This window comes from Falco rusticolus, chromosome 1, assembly GCF_015220075.1.
Source record: "Falco rusticolus isolate bFalRus1 chromosome 1, bFalRus1.pri, whole genome shotgun sequence".
Classification (NCBI taxonomy): Eukaryota; Metazoa; Chordata; class Aves; order Falconiformes; family Falconidae; genus Falco; species Falco rusticolus.
Window position 1 is genome coordinate 72,784,740 of NC_051187.1, and position 22,347 is coordinate 72,807,086.

General features: G+C 41.6%; 1 protein-coding gene across 1 annotated transcript in view; it reads right to left on the minus strand.

Moving 5' to 3' along the window:
* The window catches only part of C1QTNF7 (C1q and TNF related 7), a 35,811-nt gene extending 13,907 nt beyond the window's left edge, over nucleotides 1-21,904 (minus strand). The window contains exon 1 of the mRNA XM_037384518.1: nucleotides 21,705-21,904. The gene's annotated coding sequence lies outside the window, so the exon portion shown is untranslated. The remainder of the gene's footprint in view (nucleotides 1-21,704) is intronic.
* Between the last annotated feature and the right edge of the window lie 443 nt (nucleotides 21,905-22,347).

Here is a 22,347-nt window from a genome sequence, read left to right on the forward strand (position 1 = left end):
GTTTTACAGCTGCAACTCCATGGCAGCTGTCTGCCATGAGCCTTTTTGCATTTTAAACAGTAACCTTGATTCAAATTTATTTCTTAAGAAATTCTGGCTAGTCTAAGACAATATGCCAGAATCACTTCTAATGATCTGTCCTCCAGAAATTTCCTTATAATTGTTAATACAAATAAAATTTATAAAAAAGGGGAGTCATGCAAGGCTTAGAGCATATTAACTTCAAGTTTCCATCAGGGTAAAGCGTTTTGCAATTTCCACTTTAATGGAAACCTACAGAGATTCAGAACGTATTGACTTGCAAATAAAGTTGAAAATACATAAAACATGGAGAAGTTTTCTCTTGACTTGGTTAAAATGACCTTTCCTCTCAGTGATAAAGCTGTTTAAGTTTTATGATATGGAATCAAGATGTAAAACTGAAAAAAGTTATTATAATTTAGTTCAGGCAGTTGCTTTTCGCTCAGACAGGGCATAATTTTACCACAGACAAGTGTGTGTATGTGTGCATGTGTGTGCATGCATACACATATACATCTGTAACTTCACCAGCCAAAGGGGTCTTGTTCTCACTTAGATTTTCTTCAAGACCCTGGAGGATGGTGGATGCATTTTATGTCAAATATATTATTAAAGAGGTTTTATCTATTTGACTTTGACCAATGGAGTTAATTTTCTTTAATACAGATCTATTCTCTGATGGCCTGAATTAACGATGTACTTAGATGTGTTTCTAGCTGATAAACAGTAAGCTGGTATGTAATAAGCTGCTTTGTTGTTTTTATCTTTGTGATAGGTATTCATTGGGCACTGCAGAAAGTTCTATTTTGATATTTGTGATTTTGTCTATCGCTTAAAATACACATTATAACTTGAATAGGATAACTGCAACTGAAAACTCTCCTATGTTCAAACATCAGATCTTTCTTGCTTAGAATTATCCTTTTCTTTGTGAGATGCTGTGATTTCTTATGAGACTTGTTTTTTGTCTGGGTTTGGGAAAGTTTCAGTGTATGTAAGTGCATATATATGTATGTATGTACACACACTGTAAAGGTAAAAAAAAATTATAAATTTATCAGCTCATGGGAGAGAATATTGAAATACTTCATTTGGAGACAATTTTATTGGCACAGCTTCTCTCTCTTAGTTTTTAATCTGTTTTGTTAATGCATGAAACTAGGTCTCTGTAGAAGTTCATAATCCACTGCTATTTCTTCTCCATAAAATTAATTGATGTCCCCGCTTGTTCTCTTGGGATGATTATGAAGCCATCCGTAACAATAATTTCATTATGTCTGTGTTTTAGGATTAATGTTACATATGAATGACTGGTAAATATTATCAAAAGCCCTTCTAGCCCTGTGCCCTTGCTGTCTGGCAATGCCCTGTAGCAGGCTCTTGCACTCTTCCCAAGGGTGTGGGAAGCATGCAGTGATGCTTGCCGGGAGGTTATCTTCCTGCTTCCAGTGCTCTGCAGCTGAGGTCTTCTGAACTGGAGGTATTTTCTGAGTCTTTGCTTTCTGTCAGCCTTGCTGGACTCTTTATCCATAAACTCAGAAAGAGCTTAAACTTTGGCTTTTCACAGATTCCTCATTGGTAGATTTGTTGGATTAACCATGCACAGAACACATTTGTCTCCCTTAAACCTTTTTGTCTTCTTTAAATCTTTTAAACTGATAATTTCATTTGATTCCTTCTGTTTCTTGCATTATAAAACACAGTGATTAATCTGCTCCTTAGTATGCTGCCTTTCTCAGAAAAAGCAGTAACCTTGGACTCCTTTTGATTGCCACAAATATTTCTTTAATATTTTTAATTTACAATTAAAAGTTCTAGTAGTTATATGGTCCACTAAATTGTAAAATCTTTTCCTCTAGTGTATGAACATTAGTAAGCAAGATTCTGAATGACACACAAGTGCAGCTTTCATGTTATGTCCTCAGATCAACGTAAACCCATCATCTCTAACAGAAATGCAGACATACAGCTGCAAAAAAATGCAGCCGCCTAAGACTGTGTTATCTAGCCTCTGCCAAAGACTTACAACATGGGACAGAATCTCCCCACTGTAGCAATCATCGTTCTGCTAGACTTAAAAGCCAAGAAAAGTAGTAAAAAGTAAATACAATGTTTTCCAGGAGACATCGGTGGCTCTTACAGAAAGAAAAACACTCTTTGAATTAATCAAAATTGCATTAACTCTCATGTGTTTGCTAGAAATAGCTGAAAGGACAGTCTTCCAGATACTCTATAAAACACTGCTTTGATTGGCACTTTTTTAACAAAACAATAATGGTTTCTTAATACAGATGTGTCTCATTACTATTCAAAATCAAGTTTATTTATTTACCTGTTTTAACCATAGAATGTCAAATTATAGAGACTCTTGCTTTGTTCTCCATGAGTAGTCGGCTGAACACAGTGGTACCACTGATGACCTCATGTCCTTACAACCACAGTGCTGGTTAGGTTACAGGGTGATGACATTTGCCATTCCCTGTCAGGGTGGCTTTTCTCCTTCTTTTCCTCCTCCTCCTCCTCCTCCTCCTCCTCTTGTGCCTTCCAGCACAGAGCTCCCCTCTCCTTGCTGGGCTCCTGACACTGCTGAGCTCTCCTTCCAGCATCAGGAGCCCAAAGGTCAAAATCTGTACTGCTCCCAACAGGTATATCAGGAAAGGACCCTTTTCCCCTTTGTTCCCTGTCTACTGGGATGCAGATTCCTCTGGGTTTTCTCTTTAATTGCCAGTCCCTGAGGCTGGAGGTCAGGGGGATGGAGAGCTGCAGCAGCATGTGAAGCCCAGGGGCAGCCAGGGCCATCCTGGTGCATCTCTGCGTGGCCCTCCAGATTGCCACCATGTCAACATGGGACAGAGAGAAAGGGGCAGCTGTCTGGAGAGTAGTGGTGGCAGGGAGGTGGCAGTGGAAAGGCTTGTCACCCCTGCATGATGCTACAGCTGGCAGAGTTGAGAGATGGCTGGGAGAAGTCCTTAAATGGGAACTCAGATGTGAAACTTGTTTTTCCTGCCAGAAGTCTGGCTGAAGTAGATCGTTGTAGCGTATGTTCAAGCTGTGGTGAGCCCAGATATCATAGCCATTTCTCTGTGTTTGAGGCCTGTCTTCAAACCACGACAAGGATGCAGTATGCCAGCAGTTACAGAAGAGGGACCTGTTGGAAGGTCACAGCGTGTAGGGTATAGCCCCGAGCCCCGTGCACTGCCGCTGCCCTTTCCTCATTTGCAGACTTTTGAAGACTAGTCCTCCCTTGTGAACCCTGGCAACAGAGATGCTGTGCAGGTGGTACCACTTGTGCAGAAGTAATCGCAGCCAAAACAGCCTCCTCTCCAGAGGCCCTCGACTGCAGAGAGGGCAATAATGACTCACTGCCTATTAGCAAACATAGTGTGTTTGGCAAAAACAAGGATCCTGTGAAGGAAAGAGGTTGTTTTGTTTTGGAGTTTCATCTGTAAGCTGTGGGGTTTATTTTTTCTATCTTTTTTAAATGTTTCCTGTTTCTGCCCTGTCAGTGGGTGCCACAGCAAGGCCCGAGGAGAACCAGACTGTCTGTGACTCTTTCTGTGCCCAAAGTACAAAGACCTGAAGGCAGACGGGCAGCTGAGACCTGCTGTGTGTAGTGCACGTATGGAAACGATGTTGCTGCTGTTTCCAAATGACAAATGGTTGGTAGCTCTTGAGTTTTGCATGGCTTCATTTTGATATCTTTGAGGGAAAAAGGTTGTGCAAGTCTCTCTGCGATAAGCAAAAGGGGAGTTTGTGCTCTCGCCTGGAGGACGTCTGCTTTCCAAGAGCAGCAGGACATGGCTGAGGCTCCTCAGCCTTCTCACCTGCAACAGCAGCTAAAACCCACAGTGGGGAGAGGCCAAATAGAGCCCTTGTTCAGTGTGCCTCTTGCCCATGAACTTGGACCATTTCCCAGAAACAGCAGGCAGCTCAGGAACCCTAAGAACCCCCTGTCTGCCTATGTACATTGCTGTTTATCATCCTGGTCTAGTCCAAATACCAGGAAAAGGCCAAGGGAACATGAAGTCCAATCTGACTGATGAGTTAGCAATATTATTTTCTCCATAAACCCCCCACATTTTATGAAGGGTTCCATTCTGCTCATGACTTGCCCCTTGCTGTGGCCTGTCTGTGTAGGATAAAGCTGCTCCAGTGTATCAGGCCATTTTAATGCTCGTGGTCTTCCCTCATTCTTCTGAGTTACTTTTACCTCAGGCTAAAGTTTGTAAATCTTTGACTCCTGTTTACAAATAGACAGTCTGGATAACATTAGCAAACATAAACAGTACTCTCCCTGAAAATCCCATTTTAAACACAGGTTTGTAAAGACTAATTTTATCTCTGCCATCTGTAACTAGTTAAAATGCCAATTGTTTTTCTTTAAAAGGATTTTAAGCATGGATAGTAACCATGAGGTAGATTAAAAGTAATTTAAATTGTAGGCTTTTATTAAGAGTTTAGAAAAAAATCTGTTAGAGACCTGGGTTATCTGCGGTCTCCAAATGGTGCTGAAAAAATGATAGTGCTCTCAGTTGCCATAGGAGATATTTTTCTTTTAAGCTGTATGATATGTTTTTCTAACATTTATGCTCAAACTTGCGTTGGTTTATCTTAAAATAATTTAGTTAAATGCCACATCCTCAGCAGACACTGTAATTGATCTAGAATCAACCAATTTATTTTTATTTGGCCTAAGCTGGAAAAAGGAGTTACATAAAGTAAGGATATAGTCGGGCTATATAAACCAAGGATATAGTCAGGCTCTTGTTGCAGAAATATGTGTACCAATTTAAAATGTAACTGTCCCTCTGCAGTTCATTACTGCTGTTCTGCTGGGGCTCCCTTTCTTTGTAGATTAGCTACTTCCATAGGCTGTTTAACCCAGCTGACACTGCATTAAATCATATGAGGAGCATTTGCATGCTTTGCTATCCAGTACTGTTTTGCAGGGCAGCGTAAGGGTTGGGGAAAGCTTCCCACGTAGTAAATGGCTGACCAGGGCATAGTGCAGTATAAACCATTCCTACAGTCATTGGACCCACCAAAATCAGCTGTTTCAGCTGAGACACTGGGCTTTGCACAGCTGCAGGCATACGTTCCTCCTGCTGCCCTTTCTGGGCTGTGGCCACCTTAGGGAGATCTCAGTGGGTGGCAACTTCATAAAGCACCTTGTCAGGATTCACCAGACATATCTGTCAAAAATTTAAGATGCTAGCATGGCTGATACATCCTCCTTTCCTTCTGGCCACTTTGCAACTGGGGCAGGTGAAAACAATTTTTATCCGTTGCCATTGTTTGCTAGGTGGGAGCCAAAGTGCTAAAAGTGTCCAGATGGGTGCTTGCACTGGTCTAATTAAATCAGCTTTGAAACACATCTTTAGGCTGTGGACAGATGTTAATTTTGTAGAGAGCTGTGCCAGATGAAGATTACAAGCCACACTGCTGGAGGTTATTGCCCTCACAGCTCCGCTGGCGCAGCTGTCCCAGATCCTCTTCAGCTTAGGGTGCAGACATGCATCTCAGGTGGTGAAGGCTGGAGAGGTCACCACCTGCCTGCCCATGCTGGCACCCTCGGCACAGCACCAGCTGTGCTGAGTGCTCCAAAGTGTGTCTTCTGGCCTCTTTCAGTCAAAATGAACCAGGCTGGCCTGTACAGTAGGAATAAGAGAGCTCTTGTTTGCTCTGGCTCATTGTGTCTGAAAAGGAGTGGGGAGCTCTAACTGGGCAGGGGACAGTGGGAGCACAGGGGACAGGCTTGGGTTGGCACAGCTGGGTCTGAAGGAAGCTTCTGTTTGCAGCCTTCCTGTGCTGGGGTGGGAGCAGAAACCATAAGTGGGGTGACCCACGGGTGAGGAGTTTTGGAGAGTGGCAAGAGACTCAACTGCTTTGGGCTGCTCACTTACCAAGGTCCGGGCATGGCTTAAGCTAGGGCCGCAGGGGCTGATGAAGGATTGTCAAAGGCAGTCCAATCCAAACAAGCAAGCTTTTCTTGTCAAGCAGTTATATTTTTACCAAATGTGTTAATGTGTGTACAGACAAAGTATGACACAATGTTGACCAAGTCTGGTGAGCTACTAGCTTCACTTGGCCAAAACTATCTTAGCAGACATTATTAAACTTCCTATGTTATACAAAGGTCAACTATGACAAATTAACATGCTTTTTTGTGTCTTAAACCCTGTCTGCATTAGGAACCATCATATTCGTTCTCATGACGAATCTCAGCTAATACGTATTAGCTTAAAAGCACCTTAAATGCCTTACGAAAACTTCTATGTGGTCGTGACCTTAGTTATTGAGCTGACCCATTTTCAAGCATGCTAAATTTATGGTTTCTTCCTGTTGTTCAAGAGCTGCTTATTATTAAAGAAGGCAGGTAGTGCTGTTTCCACTGAAAAGTAGGAAAAATGTCACTATTGCTGATGGTGCTGTCTGTTTCCTCAGCTCTCCAAGCCAGTTTTTGATTAAGCATACATAATGCAGTCCTTCCTTACTGCCCTTGCTGGGGGAGTATTTCTTTTGATTGCACTTTTAAAGATCATAGTTACATGCAGAAATCAGCCCTATCTTTGATTTTCAAGAAGTGAATCAAAAAGTGGCTGAAAATAACCCCAGGTCCGTGCCCCATCCCCAAGCTCCTGCCCGTGCATTGCGTGCCCTCCCCACAGGGACCAGGTGGTTAGCCCAGGAGGGCAGCCAGCTCCATTCTCTGAGGCACCTGGTTGTGTCCATCTTCTCAGGAAACAAATTACAAATCCTCTGTGTATACAAGCTACTATTATTTATTGGTTGATTCATCATTCCCCACAGTTTCCTTCAAAATCTCCAAGCAGTGAAGAAACGTGTTCCCTATTCCATAGAAACATGGCATTTATGTAAGCTGAAAGCGCTCCTGAGAACATTGATTTACCTAACTCTGTTTTCTGGCCACTTCCTAATGCAGCTTTCCAAAGTTTTAGCAGCACAGCTCACAGCCATCCAAGTGAAAGACTGGCAACAGGAGCAGCAAAAGAAAAATAGGTACAAGCATCCCTAATCAGGGCAGGAGCTGGATTTGCTGTGGCACCTTTGCTGGGTGGCACACTGGGTTTGAGCATGGCATTTGATTTTCTATGACCACTAGATGGCATAAAAAAATGCTCTTGTAGGCATCAGCTTGTTCTAGAAAAATTACTGTGTTGGGGTCATGCTGCAGTTAAAGGGGATTCTTACGTTGCTTTTAATCAAAGGCATATTTTGATGTTCCTCTTGGATGCAAAAATGTAGGAGTCATCCTCCTGAGCAAAAATTAACCTTAGCAGCAAAATTCAGCTTAAAATAGCAAGCACTGCTGAAGTCAGTGCCATTCTCAGGTGGAGGATAACATAGCAGAAGATGAGGAGTAGGGAGGTTGCTCTGCTAATTGCATTACAGGACAAGGTGCTATGAAAAATCATCAGTTCTCATCTTGGTTTTGATAATGATTCTCTTTGTAGCTTTGAGCAAATCACATAATCTGCTTCATTTCTCAATTTCCATATAAAGGGCAATGATTTTCTGCCTTGCAGTGGTGCTGCAGGAGTTAATTAATACTCATAAAGCACAAACGGAGAGAAGAAAAATACCGATGACTCCCAAAAGCTAATTGTAAGAAAGAGCTCTCCTGGTCTGTCTATCCTGCACTATCCAGCTATTGCTGTGCCACTGTGATGGTTATAATAAGATGATGGATTATGGGTAAATTTAAAACATACTGGAAAAATGTTGCTAAATGCTACTGAAACAAAGTAAAACCACTGAAAGAAATGAATTAACTTTTTTTTTTTGTTCCATTTGTGGTATAATTCATTATGGAAATTTCATGGGAAGCGAAAACAGCCTGCCTGCAGCTCTCTAAAACCCGTCTGAGTTAAAGAAACAGCCTGATGGATGATGGCTTGCATGGCCTGACCCCCGCCTGCAGTCCAGCTTCCCTCCAGCTGAGGGCAACTTTCAGTTCAAATCTGCAGCTTTGGTGCAGTCTCCGGTTCGGTTGCTTATTCATAATTAAAACTGCTAGTTACTCGGAGCGCTTTGCAGCTGCTGTGAAGGGTAATGTCTCTTGTACATCCTCAGGATCAAGATCTTTGGTGATTTCACAGCAGAAATATGCAATCTGATGATAATGGCTTCTGATATTTCTGCTATAAACCAAGACATTTTTGAATGCTGTTCGGAGCTAAGTGAAAAGGATAGGGAATCCACTGTAAATTATTAGTGACTTGGAAAATCTTGCCGCAGCAATTGGTATGACTGCTGTGGTCAGGAGATGACATATTTCTCTTTACTCTTCTCTTTATTGAGTGTAGTGGCTATGAATGCCCTAAGGAGAGCCAGAGGATTTTACAGGGTGTAATGGGAACTACTTTTCATCATTTAGAACGAAAGGGTTTAAAGGTTCAGATAAGGACAGTACTGAAAAAGAGAATTTGGCATAATGTCCCTGAGAAAACAATATTGCAACAATGAACAATGATATTCAAGCATGCTTTATACACTGATTTCACTGCCAATGAAAAGAGACTGACTGTGTGTCTTCCCATAATGACAGAGGGTATTTATGGCATAAATGTAAGTTTTGGTTTATCTGAAACTGAGTTTTATCAGCTGTCCTTTAACAAACTGAGGAATCAGACTGTGAATGAGAGACACGAAAACTGTCAGACCAAAACACACCCAACCAAACAAATGATTACTGATTGGCCTTGAAGAAAGCTGAGAAAAACATTTTTCATAACAAAAATAAGGCACTGAAATACTGTAGTTGCAGTGCCAAAGTGATTTCCAACCACTCACAAGAGTATCAACTTTGTTTTTCCAGCGATAAATTTAGTTTTTCCGCTTGTCCCCACTGCACATTTCAGTGATGGTGTTGGAGACTTTTCAATTTCCATTTAAGATTTTAAACAGCAAATAAAGTGATCTTGGCAGCCTGTGGGAGAGCTAATGCAGGAGATAGAAGATGTGTAGAAAATGGTTTATACAAAGGTTGAGTTCAGGTTCAACTACTCCCTCCAAAGCCATACTGCGGCCAGGTGACAGCAAGCACTGTGCAGCCTCAGGAGCATCCAGGAGTCTTTCAGATGGACCAGAAGTTCAATGAGATGTTTTATCAGCTTGTTTCCTTGTTCTGCTACAGCTGTGATTCCCCTGCGCCTGGGCCTCACTGGCTGCAATGCATTACCCTCTGTAGAGGAGAGGCCCTATGGCAGCACCCATCCCTTATAGCAACATGCCTCCTGGGTACATGCAGGATGAGCAGACCCAGCGTATGCTATAAAACCTGTGAACCCAAGCAAGGCCAGCCCTGCTGTGTTCATATACCAGCTCAGTGGTGAGAAGGCCCTTGGGTCATCTGTTGGAGCCTGCTGTGGTGAAGGAGATGGGGTAGGAGGAAGACAATGCACAAAAACAGGCTGGTGCTGCCTTGAGGGTTACTGCATGGTCCCTCCAGGAGCGGGCTGTGAGCCAGGCTGATGTGGCTGTGCTGGGTTTAGTTATCTCTGGTGCTGAAGATGCTGCTATGGAATAAAGTCTCTTGGGTTCCAGCTTTGGATGCTTAGCATTATGACCACAATCCTTTGGGACCCATGACTTGTCCTCCCTCATAGCCATGTTCAGTAAGTGAGTACAGTGCTCTCCTCCTTGTCAGAGACTGTGTGAGGCAGTTGCCCATCATGACAACCCATCATGCAGAAAGTGTTTTCTGATCCTGAAAACAAACCCTTTATGTAGGAAATAAAGTAACATGTCCAGCAACAGTACTTTTAGCCATTAGCATCATTTTATTCCAACTAATTAGCCTTCTGATACTGTTTTTTTCTAAATACCGAAATCTTGGTATTTTGTTACTTCTCTAAATGGAACAAACCGTAATAAAGCAATAGCAAATCAGAGATTATTTTAGTTTCAAAAAAAATTGATAAAGCTGAGATTGAAAGTTGGAAAATTAAATGAAAGGGAAGAAACACACCATAAAGAAGTACAAGCATTTGACAAATAGCTAATAGACTTAAGAGATTCCCTCATTCTTAGTGCTCAGGGAGTTTACTTATTTTTCCCTATGTAGAACATGCACAATACCTTATTTAGTAATATTTCAAGAAGCTTTTTTAGCATCTGGCATTGAGTGTAATTGTTGCAATGCTCTGGCAGCATACTACACTGTAAAGCTAACACATTATCATGCCAAGGAGATGAAAAGAAGTGGAGAAGGCTCAAGAAATTTTCAGTGCAAGGTGCAGCTCCTGCTCCAATGTCATTCTTCTGCTTTCTAGTGCTCTGACTAAAAGCATGGGAACTTTTTCCCTCTGTGTGTGTGTGTGTGTGTGTGTGTGTCTGTGTGTCTGTGTGTGTTTGCTACAAAAGTTGCTATGCAACTGATCTTTAAGTAAAACAGTTTCCATTAACAGTTGTTACATACCACCCTGAATGGTATTAACAAGGTCAATGCAGAGATAAAATAATTATTATCAACATTTCTTGTAACAGCCTAAAATTTTGTGGATATCCTTTTTGTAAAGGAGATAAAATAAACTTTGGTTCATGACATAATTTTTAGATGTAATGTATTCTTTTCCTTTCAAAACTCTACATGTGCATTATGGAGTTAAAAAGACAAGACTAAGAAAATCTAAGCTGACAGCAAATTACTATGACAAATAAATTGACAAGTCCCAAAATCTTCACAATGTTCACCAAAGACTTTGCAGTTGCTGTTCATTTTTATGGCCAAGGTGCTCCACAACTGTGGCAACAATAGCAGATGACCAAAAGAGAAAAGGTGGAAGTAGTGAAGAAAGAAAATGCATTTTAAAATAATCCTTACTAAATACCTTTATTACTGGACTCTTAATAAGCATTCAGATTTTGATATACTCTGTATATTGTCCAAGTCCACTGGGATGTGATGTAAAATCAGTGGACTAAATTATGTTCTCATTGGCACTGGTGTAAATCCAGACTAAGACATTGGACTACATTGTGTTTATTTCCAGTTTTCCAATGAGTAACCAAATAGAAATTGGTCCAATGTTCCTCAACTGTCTCTTCCACTCCCTTTTATAGGAACTACTCATGAATAACTCAATGAGAATATCATGCTGACTGCATGTTCTCCACTTGTTAGGAGGAAAAATAACACCACAATGTTTTTTCCAATATACCTTCCTAGTGGACCACCTCTCACTATGAGAATTGTGAGGTACTGCCAGCCTCAAGGATCCTGTTTCCTAAGAAAAATCAAGCTGGTGGGTCTGGGGAGCAGAGGAAGTGTAACTGTGAAATCAGGAGCCATCTGCCACCCAAAGAAACCCCTAGGTATGAGAGAATTGACATGAGAGCATCTGATCATGGTCAGCTGGAAAGTAAGGAGAGTGATGAAGATGTGAAATGAGTGGAAACTCCCACTGGAGGCCTCCGAGGGCTGGGAACTGGGGTAAACAAAGTTTTCAGTGGCAGAAGTTGGACCTATTGTTGTTCAAAAATACAAAGGCCAAGTCCTGTCCTGTCCAATACAGGATAAAACCCCAGAGCAGCTGCCTGCCTGGGAATTACCCAACTTTAGTCTGATGCTGTGTGCAGAGTGAAGTGTCTGGGGATAGCTAAACTGTCCTTCTACCCGCCAACTAAATGCACAGGGGGTTGATTTACAGGCTGTTCATTTACCCTATTTGCCAGCAAACACTGAGCCTCTGTGGAACAGACTCACCACTGCCCCACATTGTAAGTGGACATGCAGTGGTGCCTAGGAAGGGTATGGTTGGTAAGATACACAGGAGGGAAAGCATTTTGTCCTGTCTTCAAAAAATCATGCTACAGCACAGTGCAGAGGTGAACTGGGCCCTACAGAAACAGCAGGACTGAGCAGCTGCAGGTGGAAATGGACCTTTGTAACTTCATTGCCACAGATCTGCTCTACCCTCAGTGAGAGTCTGGAGATGGCAAAGCAAAGGCTTTGTTAAAGCCCAGACCTGGTAGAAGGGCTTTGCATTCCTAAATGATTGAATCAAAAAGCAGAGCATAAACCTCATAGGCAACACGCCTTGCACGAGGTTTATTTTTACTATGTGAAATCAAGCACTGGAATGTCCTGTACTGATTCCAGAAGGGTTAACACTTTCATGCCTCGCAGACTGGCCAGGCGGGACACCCACTGCTGCGGGTACAGGCTGTATCCTCATTTTCCTTATACCTCAGTGACTGAAACAGCTGTGCCCTCCTGCCTTTCTTAGCTCACCTTTCCTCTGGGGGCTTCTTGAATTATTGCTCCCACAAATCATACTTCTCCTCCCCCTTCGTTGTCCATTCCTGTTCCAAGAAACCTTCACCAATGCCAACCAACAGAATTTTTTAGTCTTATTTCTCCAGCTGCAGCTTAGCTGGCATATCTCTGAAAGGGGCACGTAAGAAGTGCGTGGTATAGTTAGTAGTATATGGTATGATTGCTAATGCCAGCTGTTGTGCCATCTTTGTGAGAGCTCAGCTCCCTGGTTTTAAAATGATGCCAGACTGAAGAGGAAGATCCTTCACTACCAATTCCAGGATGTGGCTGAAAACAACATGTAGAGGAAGATGGATGCTCTGCCATTTCATAAGGGGAAATGCTGTTCCCTTCTCTCTCGAAAGTGGTGGTACCACTGCAACAGGTGAGGGCAGGAGGGGGTTGCAGCCAGGCTGGCAAGGGCAAGGTGCTCAAACCCACCGTGGCTCAGACCTGCTGTCACCCAGCTCACAGCACCAACCGGGCTACCCAGCCTGCTGCTAGTGGGCCCATGTGAGACCAGATGGAGAATTTCTTCTTCCAAACCATGGCAAATCAACACTCTTGTGTTCACATTTTTGTTCTTCACTTGGGGAATTATTGCCTCTCATTACCTTAATAAGACAGAGACACTGTTTTAGTTGCTCAGAGCAGAGCTAAGCAGTTAACAGAAACATGAGAAGCCACTCATACTGACAAAAGGCAGCACTGCAGGCAGCTGCCTGCTTATGTGCTTCCTGGAAGAATTCAGAGAAAGTGGGAAACTTCAACAGAAACATAATTTGTTTGTTTGCCGTAATCAGCTTCTAGCTGATCTGCTTAAAAACATGTTCTTTAACCAAGACTCTAAGGTCCTACTACTGAACAATCACAGTCACCTCTTCTAATGCAGCTTTTAAAGCTTTTGAAAGATGGTAGGACAGACCCTGTTGTGTTTCATCCTGGGTTTTCTTATGTTCCTTTCTGGTGGAAAACTAGGAGGCCAGTACTGGAAAACTCCTTAAGTGATATGACTTTTCCAAGGTCTGCTGTCACAGCTTTTGTTTTTTCCAGTCAATGCCACTTTGGCAAATTAGCAGATTATGACAGGTCCTGGTGCTGTGTGGACTTTCACATTGTATATCCATCCCATACGGGGGTTCTTTTCTCCAAAATGTTCCAATTCTCTTTCTAAAATAATTTTTGCATCTCCAGCCTAGGCAGGGATTTTGAATAACTATTTGAAAAGACAAGACAGTTAAAATGCAGAAGGAAAGACGTGTTTGTTCAGGAACTGAGACAAAGACAGAAACACCTTGCTCAAGGGCACAGAGGAGCTTTCCAGCAATAAAAGGCTTGAACCTGGGTACCCACTCTGTAGCTTTACTGTAAAACACTTGCCTTGTCCAGAGAAGCAATAAAGCACCACAATGGTGAACTCATCATAACCCCAGTTTAAATTTTAAATGGATGTCTTTTAAAGGAAAAAAAAAAATAATCACATAAGTATCTTCTTCAACCCCTCACTATCCATGGGCTCCATTTCCCTCTCATATGTGAGCAAGAATTAACATTTCTGTAGTTCTAATGAGAGCCCATTACTTTGTGGCATAACCCCATCTCACCTACCACCACAGATCTATAACAAGCACAGCAAATTTATTCATTAGATTTATCCTATGTTTATTAACAGCCCATCTTAGAAAAAGAGTCAGTGACAAAAACCATCTGGAATAAACATAATAGAAAACAAACAATGTAATATATTCCATCACTCCAGCCTAATTACACTGTTTGGTGCAAATACAAGTGACAATTTACAAGCTGAACACTTATTAAAGGGAAAAATGAGCTGCGTGGGGAAGCACAAATCAAAGTAACTAATCAACACAGCCAACACATTCAGGGATTTAAGAGCCAAGGTATGGTAGTCTTTTATTCCTCCTAGTTTTCAATTTGGGAGACCTGCTGTGGTGTTGCTGTACATTATACGTTCTTTCTACTTATGAAGCATTGGGGAGAAGCACGTATCTGGTTGTTGTCTTATTTTCACAAGCTACAGCCTGTGTCCTTTAGATTTAAACACTTTTCTTGTCCTATCATTTAGGCTGGGATCAAGGTACACTGTCCCAGGCACCAGTTTTCTTTTAAGGCATCTCTCCTCTTTAAGGATATAGAAAAAGCTTGGAATTAAGAAGAAAGTTAAAAATGGTTGGAGTCAGCTAAAAGCAATGCCAATTTGACCTCAGGTTAGTTCTTATTGAGTCAATTGGTGCAGCAAGAGAAAAAGGAAAAAGGTCTCTCCCTCCCATGCAAGCATCTGAACAACACATGGCTGCTGTCCATGATTTGTTTCAGCTTGGAAGCTGGAACTGACTCATTAGATGCATCTGGTGTCCCCAGGGAAGCAAGAAAAAAACACTGGCAGCAATGAAGAAAAGATGGTAGAAGCCATCTGAAGCAGAAATTAGCCAACCATCCTGTCTGCATTAGAGCATGAACTTCAAGAACAGCATTAGGCACCTGCATGAAAGCTGAGCCCTCAAAGGCATAGCAAAGTGATACAGTGCTACAATGTGTCAGTTTAGGGAACATACACCCAGAATCTGGAAAATACCACCTCAGGCCAACAGGGGAAAACTTCAGACCTCATTACAAGGGGCAACAAGCTAGCATTGCAGTGAAATCAATTTTTACAAATACACCCAAGCACTGACCACAAAGTGGGGTCGTAACTTCCATAAATGCTAGCAAAACAGGATTCCTATAATCCTACAGTGAAAAAGTCCCTGTGAGTGGAGGAGGTGCTGGAGGAGGGGTTTTTAACTCTTTCTGTGGGGGAAAAAAGCCAGAGTGAGAAAGGGCTACACAAAGATGTCAAAAGACCCACATATTCTTTATCTGTCATAAGGAGGGAGACCAGCAGTCACCACCACCCCAGGTGAAGAAGTACTTCTCTGGACCTTCATGTGCCTTCCTTGCCTGCAAGGAGCCAAGGTCCTTTCACACTTTGGAAATGGCCATGTAGCTCAAAGACCTTCTATCCTGAGGTTGTCTTGGAAACAACATTAATCTCATGTCAAGACATTTCATATTTTTCCTTGAACTTTTTTTTTCTTTCTTTCTTTTTTTTTTTTTTTTTTCTTTTCTGGAACAGGGTCTAGTGCTCTGTTTCAGGGCCTGGTAGGCACTGAAAAATAGCATATTATCAACAATAACGTAGGCTTATTCTCAACAAAAGGGTTGATAATAAGCAAGCTTTTGTCATAGCTCATGTATGAAAAATATTCAAAACTGTTTCTGCACCTTCTATTTTCAGAAAGAAATAACAAATGTTAAATCCTTTTCTCTTTGAAGAGATGATGTCATCAATGTGGCCAGAGCGGGATGTTTCTTCATTTAAAAGGCAAGGTGCAAAGTTAAAGAAATACACCCCTGAGAATTTTGAAATTTCAGTGATTCATAACAGCCAAAAGTATTATTGCCAGATAACTGCAGCTCCATCTCTCCAGAGCCTTATCACATCATCTGTATCATCATGCAGATCAAGATGACATAGCTGTTGCTGACTAATTTCAAGTGTGACATTCACAGCATAGATGCACTATTGGGATGGTCTTTGGCACCACTTTCATCCAAGCATCTCTGCATGCGGTCTGCCTGCAGCTATCATTCTCTTCAATCAGGAAGAGAACATGAGGATGATTCTTTCCCTCATGCCCATGCCTATTCTTAAAACACAGTGTATCTAAATCACCTGTCAAACCCCACAGGTATTGTGTTCATTTATGTATCTCTTCTTGGCCTTAACTGCACTGGTATAGATAAAAGAAGGATGACTCTCCATTTGTAAATTACAAAAATCTAGGAGTATATGGTGTCCGTCAATAATTATAATGATAAAATACCTTTATTTGTAATTTATATGGATTTTTACTTTCTTGTATCACCATTTGTGCTCAGTTTGACTAGGGAATCTGAACATTTTCCTTCCTGAACAAGGAATGGCCATGAGTACAGAGCATTTTCTTTAACAAACAGAACATAGCAGCCATGGTATGGTGAACCCAACACGGTCACATAGTCTCCAGATCTTCACCTTTGTAATTGGGAATTACTCTGCTCATTTGGAATGCCCAGATACTTGTATTGTTGCTCTCTTGAACTTTGAAGGTTTTCTGTAATCCTCCAGGATTCCCTAGTCTGGATTATTTCCTCTGAGGGAAGAGATTCAGGGGGCATGGTAATGATGCTGTGCGGGTAGGTGGGAGGTTGTTCGTGCACTGAGGCAGTGATCAGGGTGTGCTGGCAGTGCCTTTGCTGTTACAGCTATGTGGTGCTGAATCTGGTTCCCCATTGCCACAAAAAACCCAAAACAGTCCCAATGCTTTCTTTTGACTGCCTGCACTGTCACATTTTCCCACATGATCCACCAAAGGCTTTCAGTGCTGTCAAGGATTTGAACTACTGATAACTGCCAAAGTCAATTTGTGGTGAACACTGCATTTTTTCTTAGTGTTATCAAGGACCTTGCAGGGACAAAATAACTGAAATACTGAGCTATCTCAGTGAACTATCTATCAACAGCCCCTCAAGGCAGAAACTACTTGCTAGAGCATCAGCTGATAAACCAAAAGAGAGATGAAGTTCAGAGGAAGAATTGTTCTAATTACCATGTAGCCTGCTTCACCATAATTTTAGAAAAAGCTGGACACAGATGTTACATGATTGCAATTACAGATTTCAGGAAACATCTTAAAAGCCACAGAGGAAACCTTAAAAATATAACAGAAATAATTCCCTGTGAAAAATGAACACAAGCAGATTCCACCGTGTGTCCCCATGTCCGTCCGTCCCCTCCTCCCCATATTTAAAGTATCAGGTATGTTAGTTACTTCACTGAACTTCAGAAATGGGCAGTCACTCAAAGATAGGATAGATTAGCTAATAGCTATTGATAACTAAGGATGACACTATCTGTTCCAGCAAGTACATTTGCCTACAGAAAAAAAGACCACGTACCGGTTGCAACCCTCCATTGCAGCAGCTTGTTGAGAGCAACTTCCAGACTAGCTTTTCATCTGCAAACTGGTATGCCACTGAACTGTTTCTTTGCCTGCCAAGACCTTTTCTGTTACAGGAACAACAGTAATGGCAACTGGTCTCTGCTGTCCATACTGGTCACCTCTGGATGTTTTGCTACTTCTGGTCCTGCGCAGTCAGTTTTGCTGATTGTCTTGTACAACATTTAGGTTGCGAGCTTTCTGGCAGGTTTGGGAGGTTTGTTTCTGTTTCTGACCCTATGGGAAGGCTATAGGCACACAACAGCACATCAAGGATTAAAAGCTGTTTTCTTTCCCTCTTGACAAAGATTCTGCTTATTTATGGGTGGCCATGGATGGACACATGTTTCCAGAATTCAGGGAAACTACCTTCAGTTTTCTACATCTTCACAGACTTCTAGTATGATGTGAATTCAACAGTCATCAAGTCCTGCCTCAGTCCTCACATCTGTAAGTCCAGTAAGTGGTATTCAGAGAAACAGATACATAGATGCTGAGGTGTTGCGCCAGACCAGAAACGGATGGTAAGGCTACGCAGAGAGAAAGAGATCTTGCAATATATACAAGAGAAATCTGGCATACATCATAATGTAATCTCTTCATATAATTTCAAGGGTTTATTTAGGGGAGCATCTCTCTCAGTTATGTTGCTGTCAGGTAGCAGAGTACCATCTGCAGTTTTCAAAGTATTTGAACATGTACAGTCTTTAAACAATTAGAATTGTCAGAAAGAAAGACAGCCCATCAATCAGAAGTTTTCACAACTACTTCTCATTTGTATGTAGATTTCTAAACATTACATTGTCAAATAATAGACTATAAAATAGAACCCTTCAACAATTTCCTTTCTTTTCTCGCCCCACCCCCCACCCCCCACCCCCCACCCCCCGCTTCTTTTAAACCCTACAGTATTGGATACAGAAGAGATCTTAAAACTTTCAAAGTGGAACTGAAGGAACTGCTCTCTTTGATCAAACTAATGGTTCTGTTAGTCCACTGTTGTCTTGAGTAATGAATGACCAGTCCCAGAAGACATATGAGTGAGGAAACCACCAGGAAATGCATAGCTAGTCAAGTCAGTAATTAAAGCAGCTGTTAGCCTTGGGCAACAGACTACAAGGGCCAGCAGCCCATGTGCTTTGCTTACATGTGGGCTACTTGGCTTGTATGTGCAGAGACGGAGACTGGCCACTAAAGTCCCAACAGTGGACAGTTCAGCCCACCAACTCTGCTAGGGCATGCTGTCCCCATCAGGCCCCTTCTCCATCCCAAGCCTTCTCTTCTCCAGCAAGGCTGAACACCAGCTATGGTGCTGTGGAGTAAAAAGAGGGTGATTTGAGGTGCAAAAAGAGGAAAACTTGTATTCTGGAACAGTCTGGCATTAGAAGTTACTGTATCCTGAAGAAATGAGAAAGGAAAATGTTCCCAGAGGGAATGGAGAGAGAGGAAAAAAAGGAGGGAAAGAGCATATCCTGCATCACCACTGATCTCTTTTAGCACCCCTCCAGCACCACAAACCCTTCAACAGCCCCATTGCTTCTCAAAGGTGGAGGCAAAAACTCCAAAGGTTGCTTAAAATGAGGCATGTCTCTTCTTTCAAGTCAGGCTTGTGCCTTGTATAAGCACTGAGGCCATGCAATAATATATCTTATGTCATTATAATCAACAAAGTTTAAATAGTTCGCACATGTCACAGACTGTCTTGAGTGATTTCTTTAAGAAATAAGCTTCAAATCTGAAAGACAGGTGGAGAGGGAGAAGAGAACTGTAGTATCTAACTATATAATGAATATCCAATAGCAAAACATTTGGATGAAATATGTTTATCTGACTTCTTTTTCTTGAAAGAAAATGAGAGTTATCTTCTTATTTGAGATTTATTCTTTCCATTTGTGTTCCCAAATTTATTCCTGGTCTAAGATCTTATGTTCCTAGATTCTCAGCTCATCGAATTTCATAGCTGTACCTCCTGAAAAATGAAACTTTGGAATAGGAAAGATCAAAAGATTTTTTTTTCGCAGTTATATACATAGGCACTGCATTATTTCCTCTGGGAAATTCTGAAAAAAAAAAAAAGAAAGAAAAGAAAAGATTTCAGCCTTTTCACAGTGTACATGAGAACAAGAATGCAATTCTCAACTAGGGCAGCTCCTTTGGCTCTTTTTGTTGCTTGTTCACTTTGACTGAGCTCACATCAGACAAGTGCATTTTCCAGTTGGTTTGTAACTCGAAATACAAGTTGAGAAATGGGGTGAAAATATCTTACAACAAATAATCCTGAAAAACGTGGTTTATTGGTTTGCAAGCTAGGAAGTGGCATCAAGCATCCAGACATGGATACTTTTCATTTAATGCATCAGTTCTGCATAGTAAGACAGAGTACATTCCTCCCCATAAAATATACACAACAAAGTATTTAAATATGTTCAAATTCAAAACCATAACCATCTGCTTATCACAGACATCTGTAACTTCAAAGCAAAGGACTATATGAAAGGTTCAGAAAGCTTTAGAGCTCAAAAGATGCATTTGCCAAGAGACTAATGGAACACATGAATATACACAAATTCAAAAAATATAACAAACTGCTGTTTTCTCCCTGGAGTACAGTTAGACCAGCTAGGTATGTGAGAGCTGAGTTGCAAAGAAAAAAAAAAAAAAAAGAGTTGCCTCAGCTCTTATCCATCTCTGTCCTGAAAATTAAACTTTCTGTCATTTTCCAAACACTCCTGAAAAGCAATGTCTTCTTCTTCCATCAGCAAAGGACCGTGACTTTCACACCGATTCCCTACATCTCTGACTCACTACTGCCAATGCACCTTTAAAATGTGATTGTTATCACCCTGCAGACTTCTTTCTACAGAGCCTTTCCCCATTGTTGCTCAGGGACGTGATACCCCAGCTTCACTGGGAGCAGCACACTGCAGCTACACAGCCTTGCATATGTATTAATTTCCTTGCTATTTTGGCACCCAGGTCTGACTGCCCGGCTGAAGTCAAGGACAGCCTCCCCGTTGACTTCAATGACCCGTGTGCATCTCTCTTAACGGACAGTGCCCCTTTCCCCAAGTGGGTCTTGCATTGCCATGAAAACTAAAATCAACAGAAGGGTTGGGAGAGGTGCAAAGCTCTTTGGGGCAATATCTATGTTCCTCTGAGCACCTGATGCAGGAAGCAATTGTGGTGGCTTATCTGCAATAAATAAAGTTGTTATTGCCCTGTGGGTATGTGCCAGATTTCCACTGTGAGCATTGGAGGGCAGAGTTTGCACCTTTCAGATATGCAAGTCTAGAGGGAAGGACTGGTAAAAGTTATTGGGAACTTGGAAAAAGTGTGAGCCAAATAGAAGGTGTGAAGTCAGAGGGATTAGATGCTTTTGGAAAAGCTTCAAGGAATGCAAGGGGGCTAGAGACTCTGTGGACAGGAAGATACCGGGAACCCTGAGCGCATGAAATTCCTGTCTCAGGTTAATACCACCTGTATCAGGTCAGTGGAGCTAATCGAGCTTCCTGGCACAACAGCCAGTTTCCATTCATTTATCACCCTGTCTGCATATGGGCAGCCATCAACCAAAAGGGCAGGGAGGACCTCACAGACAAGAAGAGAAATCTGAGATTTCAGTGCCTGTCTGCCAGGCCTATTGAAGCCAATACATACAGTAACTGCATAGAGGACAAGGAAATGTGTCATGACCTTAAACTACATGGTGAAGCTCAGAGAAAGTTGATCCATCCCTTGCAATAAACTCCAAATAACCATACAGAAAGTGATTAACTTAAATATGAGCATGAACATCAAGATATATTTTATAAAGCAATCAAAATATTTCTTCTGTCATTTAATGTTCCTCTTAGTCACATAATCTGTGACCTCTTAAATCTCACTGTAAAGCATATAAAATCCCTTAAGACCACAAGTTCAACATGGGGTTTACACACCACTTTTGAGTTCGCTGATGCTGCTTTATAAACTACCCTTCTGCTCTTTGTTTTCCTTTGCACAGGTTTTGCATTTTTCTGCCAGCTTCCCATTGTTCTTGAAATCAGAATAAAAAGAAATCAAAGAAATCAGAGAGTTGTCTGTGCTGATCACAGAGAACAGAAATGGTCAGCGATCAGAAAAGCAAACAAAGCTTGCCTGAGCCGTGTACAGATTCTGCTCCTTACACTACTCACAAGCAAAACATTTCTAAAAAGGTTATTTAGTTATTGTGCTGACGTACACACATTAATCAAAGCAACAGAAAGATAACAACATTACTAGTATTATGAAACTCATCTCAAGTTTAGATTATCTCAGAGTTTTTACGAGGCAAGAGAATATATGAAGTTTGGTTTAGTGAAATAAAGCCCTTTACTTACATGGCTTGCAAGAGCTTCCAGCAGCTGGAGTCTTTGAATTGCAGTGCATGCAGACACTGTGCTTTGCTGAAAGCCCCCTAACTTTGGCACTGGAGACAGCACATAACTCACCGGTGCTTTAGAGTGATAAATAATTTCCTTTAAAAATACCCTCACATGTTTTTTTATCAGTGGTGTACACTGACAGTAGACTGCAAAACAGAAAGCCTGTCTGGTGTTATGAGGAAAGAGTTCCCTCTCAGCTGAATAAAAAAAAAAAAAAAAAAAAAAAAAAAAAAAAGAAAGAGTCCTTGACCTCGACAACTAGAATAAATCTACTATATCTGCTGGCTCTTTTCTGAATGCATACTTGAGCAGTAACATAAGAGTGAGCGATCAGAGAGCAGAAACTGTGGCATGTACCGGTAGGGTATGAAAGCAATGCTTCTACTGCAGGCACAGCAAAATGAAAACACAATGCATATTTTCAGCCTTTAATTTGTTCCAATATTTTAAAAATAAAACAAAGATGACAGGCGTCTCTATTTCAGTTCATAGCTCCCAAGTGGCAGCGTTCTCAGCTCTGTCCCTTCTGCTGAGGTTCCTTGTGTTCCAGATGAAGTTACTGCTGACTTTCTATTTCAAACCTCAGTTTTCTGAGAAT